Raw genomic sequence first — 19,460 nt, 5'->3', positions numbered from 1 at the left:
GTGGGTGACAAGGAGCACCCAAGAGCAGGAGCAGGTGTCAGCAGAAGCTGGAATTTATACATTTGTCAAGCATCATTAGCAGTAAACCACCTACTTAAAGATTTCCATGGAAGGAATACGTGGCAGCCTCTCAAAGTATTCCAGTGCAGATGCCCCCCCCACTATTCTGCAAGTTATTGATAGCACACTCAATTAACCTTGGGGACAGAATACAGAATGGACATTGTCTCTCTCAGTTTCAGTCATTTTTGCTCAGTGACACAGTTTGCATACAAACCACTGAGGAGCAGTAGTTAAATCTCCAAGTAAAAGTGCTTTAATGAAAACAAAAGTGCACATTCCTGACGCTTGGATTCATATTAAGCCTTGTAAGCTTCATTATCTGAAAGCCTAAACATTGGGCCAAGTCATTGCAGATTATGTCCCATTAAGTAGCAAGTGCAATTCTAGTTCAAAAAGTTTAGAGAAAATGTACTCTTAGATTTGTTTGGCTGGCAATTGCAGGCATATTATAGCAATTCCAATTTACCCACTGTGCTTGTATTGGCTTGCTACAGAAGATAAAATGGAATAAGATGAAAATTCAATTTTTATTAGTAAGTCCACTTCAAGGCACACTTCTTGAGGAAAAGGTCTAGCAACTACTGGAACTTGTGATGCAGTTAGGGGAGACTCCACACCAAAGGCCTTTGTAAAACCCATGAGGGTCTTGAGCAGCAGTGGTACCTCCAGATGTGCTGAGGATGTCATAGCTTAGGTGATCTGGGCAGAGGCACAACATGGTCTACAACAGCTACAAGGCAGTTCACAGATCCCCTGAGAAGTTGCTTTGGTCCTACCAGCTCCCCTAAGCATAAGAGTATGATTATTTTACCTTGATTTTGTTCTAAGACTGAGAAACAAATGTGTATGTATTTAAAGTAGCCAGGTGTTACATTCAACATCACGTGATGGTCTATGAGGGGAGGAAAATAAGTTATTTCTTCCACAACACAATAAAACATCATGCACAGTTGTTCCTACAAGACATGCTCCACAACACACTCTGCTGATATCAGTGCTGTCATCTAAGGATCATCTCATGAGGAAGAGTTGGGAAAAAAAAACCTAAAATAAAAATCAGGGAATTGACATCTTATTTGTTGAACTCGTTTGGAGTACTATTGGACTACTTATTTTGTTACATCTTTTCTCCTTAGCCTTTCACTGTCTTTCCTACCCATATGGCAAATCACTTGAAGCAAATAGCATTTTTCCATATGGTGCTCCATAACAAAAACCAGTGGGTCAGAGCTGTCTATAGAATCCTACAATAAGTAGACTAAAAGGGATTTGTGGCAATCCTGCAGTTCAAGCCCCTGCCCATAGCAGGGTCAATTTTGAAATCACACAAAATGAGAATGTAACCTCATCTTTCTATAGTGACTACTCTAATGAAACACAAGTCTCATTCAGGCAATGATATAAATCACAGACATGTCTAGATTAAAGACATATGGAAATCATTTAGGTAGAAGACATGCATTAAATTATTTGAGATTTCCTTTCAATATGCATTCATAAGATGGTACTGACTGCAGTGTTGGACTCCAATTATAAAGCACATATTATCTAAACACACACTAAAATGAGGCTATCATTACAATCGCTATTTCCTGAACTCTGTGTGCTGAAGACCCTCATTACATAGTTTCAAAAATCTGATTATTTCCTGAGATGGAACTCAGGAAATAACGCAGAAGAGGAAAAAAAGGGGAAAACTCCAAACTGGAAAAAACCGTTCTTTAACTCGGCACAGTGGAAAGCACTACATGTCATGTACCTCATACAACATTTGAGAAGGTGTTCCCCTTCTAAATACTTAGAAAGTCTGCAGAAGAAGGTTTTGAGAGCCAGAAACTGTAGGAACTGCGCAGCTCTTGTCCTTCAAGATGCATTTTGATCATGGCAAGGCTTTTCTCACAGGCTGTGCAGTGAAAAAACTGCCAGTGGCAGGAATTACTCGTCATGAGACTTAAGGCCTGTGCACTGCTACATGGAGATTTAACCAAGCAAAAACAGGGATTAATGTGATTACTTCCATGATGAATGAGACGAATTTTTTCCAAATTGAAAACATCTAACAACTTTATCAACACTGCAATTCTGCTTCCGTACAAAAAAAAAAATCAAAACCCTGTTATGCTCACTGGACTTCCATTTTCTGCTCTGCTTTCTATCAGTTGCTTGTATCTACTTCACTTGCATTCAGATTTAAGGACTACAATGTTCAGATTCATTACTACTGCATATCTTGCTATATTTGATTACAGAAGCTTGTCTCTTTTGCCTTGACAGATAAGCCTTGTCTTTTAGTTTAGCTGTACAAAAACGATTATACTTCATAAAGTGATCATCTTTGTAAAAGAAGCTAATCCACAACCATCCACACAGCATTTACTGAATTTTGGACTACTGTTTTCTTGTTTGCTCTGTCTGATGGTGGTTGGACTTTGCTCATCTCTACAGCTTAGAAAGGAAAGCGGTGGATGTTCAGCCCTTCTGAAGCTTGAGTCAGTGAAGCATCCAAGATTGCAGAGCAGAAGATGATGCATTCAAAACCACTTCCTAAAAATATCATGCCAGTATTTACATTGAAAAGGAGAATAACATTTCAAAAGAACATTCTGCTCAAAAGTTAAAAACCATTTCAAGCAAAAAAGTTAAACATACAAACAAAACTGTTCAAAACAGCAGTAATTCATTAGGAAAATAACCGCTGCTCATTCCAAGAGATTCCCAATGCATTTCACAAATCATGAGTTATATTCAGACACACTTTGTGTATCTGGTATCCTGATAGACTGCATTGGGGTGGGGATGCAGCAGTACCAGACACAGACCACATTGCTGTATAGCTTCTCCCTGGTGTGTTTTAAGGAATTACAACTGTTCCATTGCCTTTGCTTGCTAAAACTATGCAGCGCTTTAATGAAGAAGCCCTATTATGAGCTCTGGTGTTTTTTCCTCCAGCCTTACTGAAAATAACACTCCTCTGGACATGCCTGGTATTGGTCAGCTGAACTGGTAAGTCTGAATGTCAAAATCTGATGACTGTGTCCTTTGACCCCAGCTTTACCCTGGAGGACACCTCTGGTTTGGTGGCTGCTTTCCCTGACTCTGTTTATCCCTTCACCTAAGAATAAAATCCATCCTCCAGTGCTTTTCAGCAGTGCACAGCAGGTTAAGAGCAGAAGAAACAACTGCCCAATTAAAATTGAAATGTCAGATATGCAGAAGGCAAACTGTAATCAAACTGACCTGCCTGGGTTATCAGGGCAAGATGCCTTTAGGCTTATGCAATTAACTGAAGGATAATTGATGACCACAGGCAATCAACCTACAGATGCAGGTCTCCTGTGCAAGAAATGTGTTCAGGCACATCATTCAGTATTGACTCAGAGAAAAGAGCTTGACTCTGTTTGAGTCAAGTACCTCCTAAAGCACTGAGGTTTTCCTTAGAAATCTCCCCAAAATTACCAGCTGGAATCACAAAGTGCTTAGAAGACTCAAAGCAGTGGCTACAAGTGTGGTACCATTCCGTGTGTCTCTGTATGATGTGCAAGGAATGGTAAAATCTGTTTAGCTGGTGGTGGAGGCGAAAGGATCCTTCAGTTGATGACTTATTACAGTGAGACAAAATAAAAACAGATGTAGGGAGCTTTAAGGCACTACCAAAGAAAAAGAAATCAAGCTGGAAAAAGGATTTTTTTTTTTTTCTGAAGTACTGAAACAACTATCCTGGGATAACACTGGGAGAGCTCCCCATCCAAACAAGCCCTTCATCTTTCCTCGCTTCTATTTTCACTCTTCCCTTACCCCTCTCTTTAGAAAGGGCTTGCTGAGACTGGGTTTTCTTCTGCTATGACTTTGCCTGCCTCTCAAGAACTGATGTGTTTTGTTGGTTTTCTGTTTTCTTTTTTACATCAAGACAACCACTGATTATTGAATTGCCAATGATATTATTACTGAGCTGGTACAGGTACAGGTACACCTCCAAGGAAGCATTTTGCATTGGCCACAGCTAGCTACAATGCCATGAAATCACCCGTGCCTTTCCTTCCCTGAGATTCCATATGGGGCAATACACCTGGAGTAAACCACTTGACTATTAAACACTGCTTATTTTTTGCAATCAAGGTATAATTTCTAGGAGTACAGAGTCTCCAACGTCCACAGTGTCTGAAAGTCAGTTGAAGCTTTTCTGTAAGAGAACTAATTAATAATAAAACTCAGGATGCTTAAACAACTGACCCTCAAAAGCCCTGGAGATTTAAGAAAGTATTTTTAAACCCATTTCACAGTTGCAGTTATTAATGAATTATTAATTTCTACAGACATCATCTTGTGCTTGCTTCAACCTTGTTTGCTCCAGTGACTTCAACAGTCAAGGGAAACAGTCAGAATAATGTTGAAAACTAGTTAGAAAATAAAAATAAATTAATTAGTATGTACTATGGAGGTACTAGTCATGTCTGTGTACCTTCAGCTGACCTGAGCTTTGAACTTAAAATACAGATTCAGTGTACACAGCATACATTAAGAATTACAGCATTAACAGAATGGGCACATAATGAATTTCCTGAGATGTTACACGTAAATCTATTAATTAATTTACTAAGTAAAATTATTCTTAAATATGGGTTCTTTAAGAAACTTGACACTCTGGGTTTGATCTTTAATTTGTTTTTATGGCCGCAATAATGGAATATTAATCCAAAATTTTATTCTGCTTAAAGATCACAAAAATCTTGCATCGACAATATGTGAAGATTTTTTCCAAGTTTTTTTTGCCTTTACAATACTTTCAATTAAAAAATTTCCCTTCGTAGAAGACTTGGAATTTGATTTACTCCGTCTGATGATGCTACAAATAGAGCTTTCGAGGCACCTGAACTGCCCACAGTTAGAACGGTTCTTTCAAAATGTTCATCACTTCACACCAGGCTTCTCAATAGACAGTAGGACCTGCACCAGCTCTCAGCAGGAGCAGTTGGCTTCAGTTCTGCTGGAAACAGAGGGAAGCAGCTGCTGCTCGCAGTGAGGAAACTCCATGAGCAGCAGTGTCGGCTCCACCAAGAGCTGCCTTGCTGTGATGTTGCGGGAAGGGAAAAATATTTTCTTGAAGATCATTTAAAGCTAATCTGACAACACAAACACTCACAGATTTTCATTGCTGAATGGGCTTGTTACAGCCAATGGAGAAGAGAGCGTTAAACCTTTTAGGCTCATGGTATAGGTGTCATTACTTGGAGTACAGGACACAGCAGTATATGCTATGTCAAACAAGTAGGCAAAAGATGCAAGTGCTGCACATGGCCTCTGCTGAAGGTAATAACATGATTATGACACCACTGATGTAATTTATTGCAATGTAATATTGTCTGTCATTCATTCCCTTCTACTGAGAATGTAGCAGTACTTGATGGCTTCAATGAATTAAGATTCATCTTCTAAGATGGGAAAGTATTTACAGATGAGACTCAGTTATCTTTGAAAGTTGAGGAAATTGGGAGGTTTTTTATGTTTTGATAGATTTAATCTCAGAGATCTGTTACACTATTAGAATTATCAAGAAAGTGCAGTCCAAGCAGTGTAATGACAATACAGCTCGAAACTTGATAATACCACTTGAAACTGTAAACTAAACTCCCTGACAGAATTAGAAAGCATTTCTTCCATCCCTGTGTGGAGCTGTGCGTACTTGGTTCATAGAGGGTTCGGTCACCCTTCTTGGAACCAATATTTTTGACCACTACTAGAGAAGTGTAGTGGATGTGACAGACAGTCTGATGTGGTACAGCAAGTGCCATGTCAAACAGTTAGACAGAAGCCTCCAGTGTCCTGGATTTAGGCACTCTACACTTAGCATGAAAAACAATTAGCAGAGCCTGATTATGCACACAGACAATTTCAGAACTTGGTCCATATCCTAAGATAATCCCTGTTTGGATTGCAGGTGCTTCTGACCTAGAAGCATGATGTTATTTATGTAACTAGATTTTAAAAATAAAAAAGGAATGTCAGAGTTCTGAGGGTTTAAGTTTGTGCTCTGTGAGTTACTGGTGGATTTTTCATGATGAGATAATAAAATAAAACAACTGGGGAACTGGAAAGGAAAGACTAAAGAATGTAAGGTGCACAATGCCTCAGGGGGGAAAAGTGGCTTGTTATTAGTACTGTACACTGCTCCAAAAAGATAAAGCCGCTTATAAAAAAAGACTGAGTTGAGGAGAGAGAGGAAGGATGGGTCTTAGAATTCAAAGATAGTTAAAAAAGAATTTCAGCGTGTGTTAGCACATAATGTTCATTTAGGCATTCAACTAATTTTCTTTTATCTCATAATATTTTACAGTACTGACCTCTGATTTTAGTGCCAGGATAATGTGTCCATTCTTAGCAAGCTTATTCCTCAAAGAGTAGTCCCTCCTGCTTAGATATTATTTAAAAGGTACTTTAGCATGGTTCTCCAATTAGCAGAACAATTAAAAAAAAAAAGCTACAGGAAGAATTCAGACCAAATTCCAAAACATCTTTTTAAAAATTCTCATCTATCTGAAATCCTTCTAGAAATAATAGACAGCAACTATGCTTCAGAGAGAGCATTCTGGACAAAAGTCAAAAGAAGACACCCTTCCTCTCCACCAAAATACCCAGTGGGGTAGGTTCAGCAGCCCAAGGACAGTAGCAATCAAGCATCAGAAGCATCTGAGTACAGTATCAGCCCCCTAGAAGGGCTGTGCCATGGGAATTAGTTTGTATCTTGAACCATGAAATTTATAGTACACACATTTCTTAGCTTAGCTGATGTCTCTACCAATTCTACTCTCATTTGTGCAAGTCTCTTTCCCTTCCCCCCCCCCCTTTAAAAAAGCAGTCATTTGAAATCATATTTAAAATCAAATTATCACTATAAAATGCAGAAACAAGTCACCCTTGTTTAGTGGTGAAAAAAGTAGAGTAGGAATCAATTTTCCAAGTCCAGGTCAGTTAAAGATTTTCTGTGCATTCCTGGGCAAGTCACTTCACCTCTTTGAACTGTAGGACACATTTAAAAATTTCAGTGAGGCTGTACATGGAGGTATTTCAATGGAATGGGGTACCAAAACCCACAATACTGCCTTCTCAGGGCAGCAGGGTTTTTTGCAGATTGTCAAGTTAGGCTGGTACAGCTTTAGTGCTTCTGTCATCTCAATGTCATCACACTCATGTACGTGGGCCAGATTATAAAGCGAAAGAATTCACACTCACCTGTCTTAATGGATGGGTAAAACACCCATTAATAGGCAAAAATGTGTGCAGACATTAAGATGAAGGGCTTGTGCAGGAAAGACAAAGTTGCTGATGGTAATATACTTCCATTACTGCTGGCCAAATACACAAAGATTGGTGGAAAGCTAAGCTAAGAAGATGCCAAGGAGTCCTTCAAGGGAGCTACAAAATAAAGATTTTTGAAAGATATCAAGGGAGTTATGCATAACATTTGTGCTGACTGGGATATGGCTGGCAGTCAACCTTGAGCTTTAAATCAAGTGTGTTGCCATCATTGTACTGAGCATTCATGTGGCACTTTGGGACACGGCTTAGCAGTGAACATGGCAGTGCTGGGTTAACAGCCAGACTCGATTTCAGGAGGCTTCTCCGACCTTGATGACTCTATGATTCCATACAGCAATTTGAGGAACTAATAAAAGACAGAATCGCTACATTCTTCTTAGACCAAAACCAGACTCTGGAGATGAGGAAGAAAGGCAGAAGAAATCAGGGCCTAATTTAGATTTATAAAACTCCACGCAATCTAAAATGAGCCCCAAAGGCCCAGGCATATCAACTGTTTGTAGAACACTTCCCTAGTTGTCAAACATGTGGTGTTTTGTCAGCCACAGTGGGTAGGTTCTTCTAACTGATACCAGCGACTGAACTTGCCAGCGAGTGTATTTTATGGTGTGTGTATACGTATATAGACATATATATACACACATATAAATAAATACATGTAAAAATATGTATATACCTATACACACACACTCACACACACACATACACATGTATACATTACAGCTCCACTAAGAGGAGAATTTCAAGTGAAAACAATGTTAAGGGAAGAAACGTAGGGAAGAGAATGAAGATAATTTTCATTGTATCAGACAATAAAATTAAACCAAAAGAGACTGCCTACAGCAGTAGTTCCAGAACTGTGGCTTAATAGCAACCTCTTGCCTGCCAAACTGTAAGATATTGCTTGTGGCTGAGGAGAGCTGCTATCAAGCTGCAAGTTGATTGGGAAGGCAAAGTGTAACATGGTGCAGGGGACATCACAACTGCACTGCTGGCCCTTGAATCAGCAAAAACGGAGGGCATTGCTGTAGGGTGGCAAGAGTCAGTGTAATCATCAGGGGGAAAAAAAGAAATTCCATGTAACCAGGTAAAGGAAGATGAAGTTTGAAGAGGAAAGTGATGTCTCTTGCTAGAATAATGGCTATAACTTACAGAAACCAGAAAGGCTTCCAGCCCTGCTCTACCTTATGCAAACTAAAGTGAGAAGGCGTAGGAGATCAGGACAAACAGCCTGCTCGAGCAGCAGAGCCCCCTTTTTCTGAAAGTTGCCTGTTTTGCCCAGGCAGATCCGTCAGTCTTAACAATTTTAGGAGATGCGTGCAGAAGGGTGTGGTAGAGATGAAAGTAATTCCAAAATCTAGACAGCAAAACTAAGCTAAATTTAGCTGTGTGCATTTCACAGTGCATATCCATCCATCTCCAGGTTATTCTGCTTTCCTGATAAAAAAGGGAATGACAGTGCTTGTTTGTGCCTAATCTCTTCTTTGTGGGATTGCCAAGTTCAAATGCAAAAATGAAACAGAAATAAATGTCACCAAATAGGAAAGCAAAGGGAATTGCTTCACTGCAAGAGCAATGCATTTCTTCGCTGAGCCACTGCTAAGGAAACAGGTTTCCTTCCTATCTGTTCCACAACTCATTTTGCCATCATATGATAGCCAGAAGTTTTGTCCTATTCAGAAACATGGGAGTAGAGGCTAAAGCATGAGTTTCTCTCTTTTCCACTTTCAAGTGGATGACTGGCACTGCTGGCTGCACCATCTGTGGTCTTCCATGCCAAAACATAACTGGTAGGTCACTCTTTTTCTTCCCAAAGCCCAGTTCCTCCTGCCATGCCCGTTTACCAAAAGCTCAATTATCATTAAACCTTTCTTCACTGGACAATTATAAATGTGACAGGCTCTCCTGCTGCTGCTGAAGAGAGCTCAGATTATTGTTTTTTCCAAGAAAATATTGTACTGATAGGATGCTACTAAATCATGTCTCGGAGACTGACGTCCTTTTGCTCCTACAAGACAAATATTATGAATTTTATGCACACAAACACACATGAAACACCATACAACCATACAACTCTATAGCACTCCAGTCTAAAGATGTGTCTCATAACAATATTGGCTGTTATGCTTACAATGCATCACAAAGCTTTACAACAACATTTAAAAACAAGTGAGGAAAAAATACGCCCATCTGACCTCTTGAGAAACCACCACGTTTCACAGAAGACATTACAGGTCAGGAAAAACAGCTTACTTGAGCAGCAAAGCCCTGGTTTTGAGCAAAAGAAGGGCCAACAATGCCAAATCTCCAGGTGCCTAAAGCATTTTTCTTTCTAGGCGTCTTGCCACTTTCAGTACGATCACAATGGGTGTCTCGGAGACACAATAGCCTGATCTCTGCTAGAGCAACCTTAAATTTTTCCCAACCAGGGAAATTATTTCTTTGCCTTGTGCTTGTGACTAATAAAAAAAAATAAAATTCCTATTCATTATTTTCTTTGCTCTGTTCCAATAAATATGCTCCTCCTGAGCACGGTCCCAATACCCCACTGACAAGGAGAAAAACCTGATGCACCTGCAGTGGAAAAGAAAACACACTGAATCCCAAGCCTTGCAGATAACTCTGTTTAACTCTGTGGAAAATGCAATGCTAATTTAGCCAGTGCATGTACCCGTAAAACCTCACAGCAAAAGAAGCAAGCCCCCAAGCAGATCTGTACCTTTGTGGCAGGTAGTTACACTCTGGTCTTTCAGGATCTGTGCTGGGAACAAACAGTGTGGGAATGGCACGAGTCTCATAACAACCTGTCTTCAGCACAAATGCTTAGCAAGGACCAGAGTCTGCGGAGCCATTCGGGACACACAAATCTTCAGCCCAGCATCTCAGCCTCTCCCTCATGAAGTGCAGCCAATCAAGCCGGTAGAGTGCAAACCACAAACCACACAGGAACTCACAGTCACAGCAGCTTATTGAGCTGGGTATGGGACTCAGCTTAGTGTGGTTTTACTGTCTTACTGCGAGGGAAACTGCATGAGAGCAGTTCCTCTGAATGCTGCAGCTGTGCTGGGGCACCTCACAACTTGCTCAGTGTTCAGTTATTTAATATATCTGTCTGGAAAGCACTGGCCCCTTAGATATTAGTAGTGATCCATCCCCAAGAGCAAGCCATCACAAGTATCCAAAAATGTGCCCTCCTCTCTGTTACGGGGGACAGCAGTGGCCATAAGCCATCAGCACGTGAATTCATGGAGCACCTCTGGTGCCACACACCCCTGTGACGTGACAGGGTCCATGGGTGTGTGTGCACAGTGCTCCTTTGAGCTTGGAGTCCGTAAGCAAATGCAGGCGAACGCAAAGATCATCTGTGCCTGTGTAGGCACAGCCCGAGAGGGAGTAGATGTGAGAGAGAAACCAGGATGCCACCCGATTCTGCAATAAGTGTGAACCAGGGGGCTGTCTTCAAGCTGTGAGAAAAAGAGCTATAAAAATGTGATTCTTACAAGTACACAGAAAAGGCACATTTGCTGATTTAGTCGTTGCATCAGTTTGGTTGCTACCAAGAGTGCGTTGGGGTGGCTGGCCTCTGAATGGCAGTTTCCCTCCCAGCTTTTCTTCTCTGCTCTCTGAGCTCCAGTCCCTCCTCCTGCAGGCAGCCTAAGGCCTGCCAGGGGTCAGCAGGGCCCCAGGGGAGAAGGACCATTGGTGGTTGGAAAAATGATTGCTACTGGAGAGCAGAAATCCGCCTTTGGAAGCACCAGCCCTGCCCTGGCCTGCCTGGCGCGCTGTCTGCAGTCGTTAACACGAGGCATTTCAGAGGAAACAACAAGGAGTTGATATCAAGTGAAATTTCCCCCTGCAGCCACCAGTTGAGGACCTCTTAAAATCAGAGCCTAAAAACATCATCTAAATTCTGCTGGGTAGCTGTAAGCCGTGAAAGGGCCATTTGCTGCAGCTGAAATAGATTCATAAATTACTGAGTTCCTGAGCCAGTGAGATCCACATGGCTCTGAGTTCCTGAAGCCACTTTTCTTTCTACCATTTCCTTGGATTTGGTTCAGAGCCTGGCCAAATGGTCTGTGCTTTTCCCAGCCTGTTGCTCAAAAGCAGGAACAAAAAAAAAACCACTTCAACACTTAATTACTGTTGACTTTGTAGAACAAGCAGCCAGGTTGCTGAGGTTCCATCTGTGTTCTTCAAAAGAGCACAGGTGTTACAAACTGAAATGGGCAAAAATGCATTGATAGTATTGAAATATCTAGTATTGAAAAAAGTATTCTTAATTATATCTTCAAAATGTTCAAAAAGTTACAGAGACCAATTAAGGTGTTTTGTAATTGCTATTAAACAACTCTTTTGCCATTTTTAATAGTTTAAGTACTTTCAATATGAAATGTTCTGATTTTCCAGCTAAAAACAGCTCTCTAGCTCACAATTTACTTTGATTTGAAAAAAAAGGTAAAAACACATTAAACAATAAAAAATGCTTTTGGGCAAAGCACAACTTTCCATTTGGCTTAAGATAAAATATTCTTAGCTATTCAGCCAAAAATATTATTTGTTTTTCATTAGAGCTGTCAATCTTAGCAGCAAACTAAAACTCAGTTACATATGCACCATTGTAGCATTAGTCACATGGAGCTGGCTCAAGAACAGAGGCACAGAATGCAACAATCCAATGATTGCTGATGTCTTTTCTACCAGCACTAAGACTTACACAGTGTTCAGCTCCATTGATATGGCATGATGTGTCTGACATTAACTGACAAAAGCAAAATGCTGGGAGTTAATGCATGGCTTTATCCAGGCTTCACGCTTTCACAGTCTCAGTAGCTTAATTTGAATATTACTTAAATGCAGATATCTACCAAATTTTATATTTCAGGGTGGAGTTTTTTGTTTGTTGGCTTGGTTTGGTTTTTTTTTTTTAATTTTCAGAGGAAGACCTTTTAGGCTAATAACTTGTTTTAGTTATGATTCAACTATTTTTTATATTGCCACCAAAACACTGATATTGCAATGCTTTATCAGTTAGTATGTTATTTCTACAGTTCTGAAATATTCCTGAGATCCTGAAGTGAGGAGGAGTAGTATGCTGGCGTTGTTCATGTTGTTCCTTTTGTATGTGTATAGACCCTGAAGCTGTCACTCTTGAAGTTTTCCCCATTTACTAAAAACAAAGAAACAGCAGAAAGTGTGGCATACACATCAAAATCCTAGACCTACAAATATCAAATCACCTGTGGACCCAGCTAAGGAAAACATAGGAACCAAGGTTTTTTTTTAAAAAAAGATTCCATTGCAGGAGGATTAGCTAATCAACTTATAAAGCAAATAAAATCAATGTATCCTGCCATATAACCAATGTCACAGTGCAACTCGAACAGAGAGAGTGGGGGGAGAGAAACATACACGGGGAAAGAAGAATTTCCTGATTGAAGATTTTTAATAGCTTCCTTGAAACACATGATAAAATCAGATTCTCTCAGCAGGAGATAGACAGATAAAAATGGACTCCATTTGAAGTGCAAACAAGAAAAAGACAGGGAGTTATAAAGCATACAGCACCTTCCTCATAAACATCCCACTTTCTCTCTGTTCCAAGTGTTTGCAACTGTCTCTCCCTGCGGAATCTTAATTAAACCAGTATATTTCCCATTTAAGTAATTTGAAAATGTGTAGTTTGATAAAAAGGTTAATTAGCTCTATTCTTTAGAAATGTGAAATGGTACCATTTTGATCTTTTGCTTGAAATTTATGCCAATCCTCACATTAAAAATATCCCTCAATCTGGACTGTGGTAGGTAGCACACAAGAGAAACATGTTCATAAGGGGGGACTGTTGGAAGGGGGCTCACATGGAAAACAAAATTTATTAGGAGTTGTAATGTTTTTACTTTTTGTTTTCACAAAGTGTATCACCATTGTCTCCCTTCCTGAGGCTGGGTGTTTGTCAGGGCTTGAAATCAAATTGATGCATGATGAAAATGGACCTTCTCTGGTGACTCAGCTGGGAATTGCACAGAAATCTACCCAGCCTTATGCTAACCAATAAAAGGAAGGGATGGGAACAGGAACATCTCATAAAGCTGTGAAATAACAATTCACAAGCACCATTTAAATCATTTGGAGGCTGCATTCCCTTTTTATGCTACTGCTGCATTGACCACAATGCATCTCCTATTGAGTATTGAGCTGGGAAAAGCTGATGGATCCAAGCCTATTGGTCTGGACAAACTGGTGTTACCATTTAGCAGAGCAATTCTATGACAAATGGAAGCTCTTGCTGTAATTCCTTCACCTCTCTCCTCTTTTTTAGAGCCCTTCAACAATTCTGTAAATAGAAGGTTGCACTATACTGACAAGAGACATTTCCTTCTCCTTCCTTAGTTGCAGATATTGTTCTTTTGCTGTAATGTAACTTTCACTGACTCTGACATTTGCATTTGGATCTTGTTATAGGTGTGATCAAAATGCTAACTAGATTAGCACCATAAGTTTACTGAAGCACTGGTTAAACAGTTGAAGGTGTTAGGCTGTGTTTAAACAAACTTCCCGGGCACTAAAATGATCCATTTATTCTTTTACTTGCTGGTGGTGCTCTCTGTACTTTTAATTGACTTTTTGTAGTGGAACACCTGAATATTGTGTTTTTAATCTGTAAATATCAAAGTACTAAATTATTATGGCATACCAAGACCCAAGTCACTTTCCTTCTAGTTTGGTATCAAACTTTAGTCTTGCCAAACGGAGAGGCTAGATATATTCTCTCTGCTTTCTCCTTGGGTCTGTTATGGTTGCTGTATTTTTGGTTAAGAACAGTTGAATGGGACCAAAAGGTTATTGCAGAAAGAAATATCCACTTCTCCTGTTCATTAATTTTGCTACCATGAAATCCTGATTTTGGCTTCCTTATACAGATGAGAAATGGAGGATTAAATTATTTCTGCCTCTGCTTCTTTCTCCAGAATTTTAAGTAAATGATATCACAGAATTATGGATATCATGAGCATTTGTGCCAGCTCCCTTAGTATCCTTGGGTGGGTCCCATTCAACACCACAGACTTGTGTGTGCCTAAGTGGTGTAGCAGGTCACTGACACTTCCCCTTGGGTTTTGGGATCTTCATTCTGCTCTCTGTCCCTGTCTCCCAGCTCAGGGGTATGGAAACTCCCTGAACAGCTGGTCTTGTTATTAAAGGATGAGAGAAGGAAGACATCCAGTATCTCACCCTTTTCCTCATTCTTTTTCACTATGTTTCCCTCTACATCCAAAAAAGGATGGAGATTCTCCATGCCCTTCTTTTGTTGTTGATGTATTTATAAACATTTTGATTGTTTTCCATGGCAGCAGCCTGATTAAGTTCTAGTTGATCTTTGGCCCTTCTAATTTTCTTTCTGCATAACCTCACAACATTCTTGTAATCCTCCTGAGTTTACTGCCCCTTCTTCCATGGATCATAAACTCTCCCTTTTTTTCTTGAGTTTCAGTCAAAGCTCTCTGTTCAACCTGACCAATCTTTCCTCCTTTTTGGCTTGTCTTTCAGCAGATGGGGACAGCCTACTCCTGCAACTTCAAGGTTTTCTTCCTGAAGAATGTCTCCCAAGGGACTCCAAAAACTCATATAATTTTATGATTGCTGTGCCCAAGACGGCTTCCAACCATTGTATCACCCACCAGTCTTTCTCTGTTCACAAACACCAGACCCAGTGGATGCCTTCCCTAGTTGTCACCCTCACCAGCTGTGTCAGGAGTTCTCTTCCACACACTCCAGGAACCTCCTGGACTGTTTCTTCTCTGCTGTGCTGTACTTACAGCAGACACCTGGTAAGTTGAAGGTCCCCACAAGAAAAAGGGCCATGTTGCATGCATTGGTGTAGATGCCCTTCAGCTGGGCTATTCATCCTGCCACTTTTTTCAGGACAGAGGCCCTATTTCCTAATTAGAGTTGTTACATTTGCAGATGTGCATTGAGTTTTGTCATTTGGAGAATAAAACAAGCACCATGAGATGTGTCTGGCACCACTTACTGACTAAAACTAGATACAGCTGGAAAATAACTAGAAAAAGTGCAAAAACCTTTATAAAAAATATCTAAAAAAAGTTAAAGTGAGAAAATTAGCCGCTAACAATTGTTGGGGCCTCCCAAGTTCATTAATGTGGGAGATCACTGAACTAACAGACAGCGCAGTTTCTCCTTCTGGATAATGGACACAGCTATGCCACTGGATGAATGGCTGCAGAAAGACCTGGAGCTTTGTGTTCCAGTGCCTCACATGGTTGGACTATTTTATAAATAATGTATCAGAGAAAGTCAGACACCAATATAAACAGGGCTTCTTCAACACCCAGACACTGCAAAAATTTTAATATATGGATAACACTGAAAAGGATCAAGGATTACTTGAGAAGGCCTGTCAATTAAAATTAGTAAGTTTGGAGTTGATTATTTAAATAAATTGCTCAAGGAAAAAAATAACAAGTTAGGAAAAGCATAAGAATAAACAACTTTTCCATGTTATTGTCAGAAAAAAACACTTAAGAATACTAACATCTTTACAAGTAGGAACATAGGAAAAATGGCATCACTCTTGGTTTTAGGCTTACATATAAATGGAAGTAATTTTGAATATAAAGACAGATGAGCTAGAATGCTGAAAACTGAAAATAATTAGCTTCCATTTGGCATTTCTGAAAATTAGTGGCTTGAAAGTAAGCAGGACAAGCTAATATTTTCTGACTCTAGAGCACATATTAAAATAGATTGATCTTTATATTACTTTCCTACAGCTGTGTTTTCCTAGATTAACGAGGGGAATTGGACCAAAGGCAGTTAGAAGGAGTTTTTGTATACAAATTCCTAGTTACATGAGTTAGCTCAAGCTACACCAAGCAGCTCCCCAGTGTCTGTCAGCTGGGAAGCAAGTGCTGAAGCAGCCCCAGCCAGCAAGTTTGCTCAGGCTGCAGTTCTGACAGATGCCACAGGTAGAAACAAGTCTGTTCTGAAGCACGTGTGGCCTTGCCAAGGAATCATACTGAAGATGCCGTAATGCACAAAAGAGCACTGCAGTGGTGCACAGAGGCAGGCAAAAGGCCCACTTGGCCCAGTGTGCTCTAGCTGGGAGTGCCAATCTCATCTGTTTACAGAAAATGAGCAGCAGGAAAGGAAACAAAGCAAGCCTTCTTGACATTCCTTCCAGGAATTCTTCACTGCAACAAGTCTGACTTGACTGGTTGAGCCAGAGATCGTATCTGAACAATTATTTAAAAGAGCCCTTTATTTTCTGTGAGTTTGTCTATGTTTTTGTCCTTCGTTACATTCTGTGGCAACAAATGCAACAACTTACTTACTGCATGGTATGTAAGAACACTTCCTCCTTTTAGTTTAAAAACTATGTCTGGTAATTTTGATAAGTTTGTTTCTCCTGGAAGAGTTAGGTTATGCTAACTTAATGGACTTCAAGTTGGAAGTCCAGTGAAGTTTGCAGGTAAAGACAATATTTAGTGTTTACCATTCAAATATCTTTACCACTGGCATTTAAGTAACTTCTACTTTATAATTAAAAAAGTGGTTGAGAAACCTGGTAGTTTAGGAAATTGTAAGAACATAGAAAAGATTTTCTTATTTTCAATATAAAATCTAGACATTGATTTTTTACTCTGAACCTGAAGGAATTCTTTATAATTACAAATATCTTTATAGAGAAAAGAAATGGTAATACAAATCAAGTAATAGTAGAAAAGTATCCACACTACAAAACCAAGTATCCAGTTCATATAAATTATTCCAGCTGCTGGAAAACCCCACAGAGAATCTGAGCCTGAAGGGCCATGGAAAGCAAACTCCCTATTGTTCATCCTAATGTATAGTGTTTCTTCTTACCCATTACTGACACACTGCTGAAAGAACAAGAGTCATGTTCTATTCTCACTCCTTTGATAATTGGTATCTACTAGCTAGAGGAATTGTGCATTTTAGATATTGTCATCTGGCATATTGTGTCAGAAACAGATTTTGAAAACTTTTTCTAAGAAAAAGGGAGAACAACGCATCAGTAGACCACTGGAGCTTTTGTTAAAAAGAAATCAAGGCAGCTGTTGCCTATATTTTCTATATGATAGATTTAAAAAAATGTAAACAAAATATCCTGCAACAACTATCAGAAAGTCAAAGCCAGAGACGGTCTTCTTTTCCCTTCCCCACCTGCACTGAAAATGCAGCACTCTCAATTAGAAGTGGGGTTATTTACATAGCACATGGAATTGCTTATCAAGTCAATTTGCGTCCTGGGGAACAAATAGGTGGATTACAGTATTATGTATACAACTTATTCCTGCTGTAGTGATCCATGAAATTGCAGTTAATTAATCTGAAATAGAACATTATATTTTTAAGTGAAAGTGAAAGAAAATGAGAAGGAGGAGGTAAGCCATAGGAGCTGAACTTTGAATACAAGATTAAATGATTAGTAAGAGCACAGCACTGCTGGGAACAGCACGAGCTGCTACATGAAGCCCCTGACCTGTTGACTCTCAGATACAATCAAGTATCCTCCTTGCCATAGAAAATTGGATGAATGATGGGTAGTGATGGGCCTGTCACGTTGCACATTCCTGTCCTCAAGTGATGTATGTGAAAGTGAATTCCTGCTGATACAAACTCCATCCAGCTCCTATAGGCTCCGACATGCCAGCAGCACGCATCTGCTCTGTGCAATGAAATAATTGCATTGTGATGCTTCTACAGTACAGCTGCACATAATGATTTTCTTGGTTTTATACTGATGAGATAAATTCAAGACTGTTCAGTGACTGTATAAAAATCTGGAGGCTAAGAGATTAAACTAAGGAAAACTCTAACTATACCATAAAAATTTGCATTTCAATTCCTTTTTCTTCCCCTCTCTCAGCAAAGAAAGGCATGTGCTTCCATCTCCACTGCTTAACTTGAAAGTAGTATGTGGTTTAATGTGGTTTCAGAACAAGTCAGAAAAAAACAACTAACATTTGGTCACTCAGTTCTAAGATGCTGTCACTGTCTGAAATTGCTATTGCCCTTCACCTGAGTTTTGTTAGCTGACAATACATGTAGTCTTACTCCATCCTATTTCTGAACTAAAATATCCCAACTTCAAAATCCCTCTGAAGAGGAATTTGAAAGCCCTGTACTCATCAGTGACAGAAGTAACCACCTGAACTACCATCTACAAATTCATTGGTTTTGTCCATGGTCTCACTATATTTAGCTCACCCCAGACTTAATTAGTCTGATGTTGTCAGATTCAGGGCTTGTAGAACTTAACAACAGCAGCCAGGAATGAAGGAGGAAAAGTAAAGTTACACGGAGAAGGACATCTTAGTACTGAATTTTCAGGTTTACAGTTCCAAGAAAGGAGGGAGCCAGAGGTCTTTCTGTGTCTGCAACTTGTCTCTTGAGGCATTTCATAGCATATGGTAATGTCTTTGCTCAGCATCCTAAACCCAGGAAAAATCTGCCTTATCTTCCATTTCCAGTGGTTTCTGATAGTATCAGAAGTAGTAAAATATGACAAACAGGCATCAAGACAACTAAAACATAATTAGATGTTGTATCTCTTATATTATACTTTCCCCTAGGAGATCTACTATCAAAGGCTGCTCACCAATATTTAATTTCTTTTTACTCCTACCAGACCTTCTTTCTACAAACTTCAGCCTCAAGAACTCAATCTTATATTTTAAAATGATCTTTGCTAAATTTTTAGTTGTTTTAAAATGAAAAAGCTTTCCATGCTAAGAAAAGGGGTATTTGTTAAAATAAAGGTTAAAAATCCACATAATGCAAAAAGTAAAAAGGGTAGAGACAAAGGGAAAAATTGAAGTCTTTAGGAATTAAATAATGGGTCTGCTATGGTACTCTTTTGTCACAAATACAGTTGTGGGTGTTTAAATCTAGCAAAGATTTCTCTGTCTCAACCTGTTTTTCTGTTGTATTAGTCCCTATTTGATAAAGCTTGGTTTGACCAAAAGATTTAATTTAAAAACTGGGATAGCAGGGCCTATTGATGATTAGTCTTTAAATAGCTTGACAGAAAGTCCTCTGGGATC

The 19,460-nt window shown here is 39.6% G+C and overlaps 1 protein-coding gene across 3 annotated transcripts in view; it reads right to left on the bottom strand.

Moving 5' to 3' along the window:
- The window catches only part of GRAP2 (GRB2 related adaptor protein 2), a 109,979-nt gene that overhangs the window by 35,107 nt on the left and 55,412 nt on the right, over positions 1-19,460 (bottom strand). The window contains exon 1 of one of the 3 annotated variants that reach the window (XM_074539417.1): positions 10,097-10,272. The exons of the other annotated variants lie outside the window; for them this stretch is intronic. The gene's annotated coding sequence lies outside the window, so the exon portion shown is untranslated. Of the gene's footprint in view, positions 1-10,096; positions 10,273-19,460 lie in introns of those variants that run through there. 3 annotated transcript variants of the gene reach the window in all.

The sequence above is a fragment of the Zonotrichia albicollis genome, chromosome 4 (assembly GCF_047830755.1).
Source record: "Zonotrichia albicollis isolate bZonAlb1 chromosome 4, bZonAlb1.hap1, whole genome shotgun sequence".
Taxonomy (NCBI): Eukaryota; Metazoa; Chordata; class Aves; order Passeriformes; family Passerellidae; genus Zonotrichia; species Zonotrichia albicollis.
The sequence above is the reverse complement of the archived record's forward strand: the minus strand, read 5'-3'. Positions and strand labels throughout refer to the sequence as shown.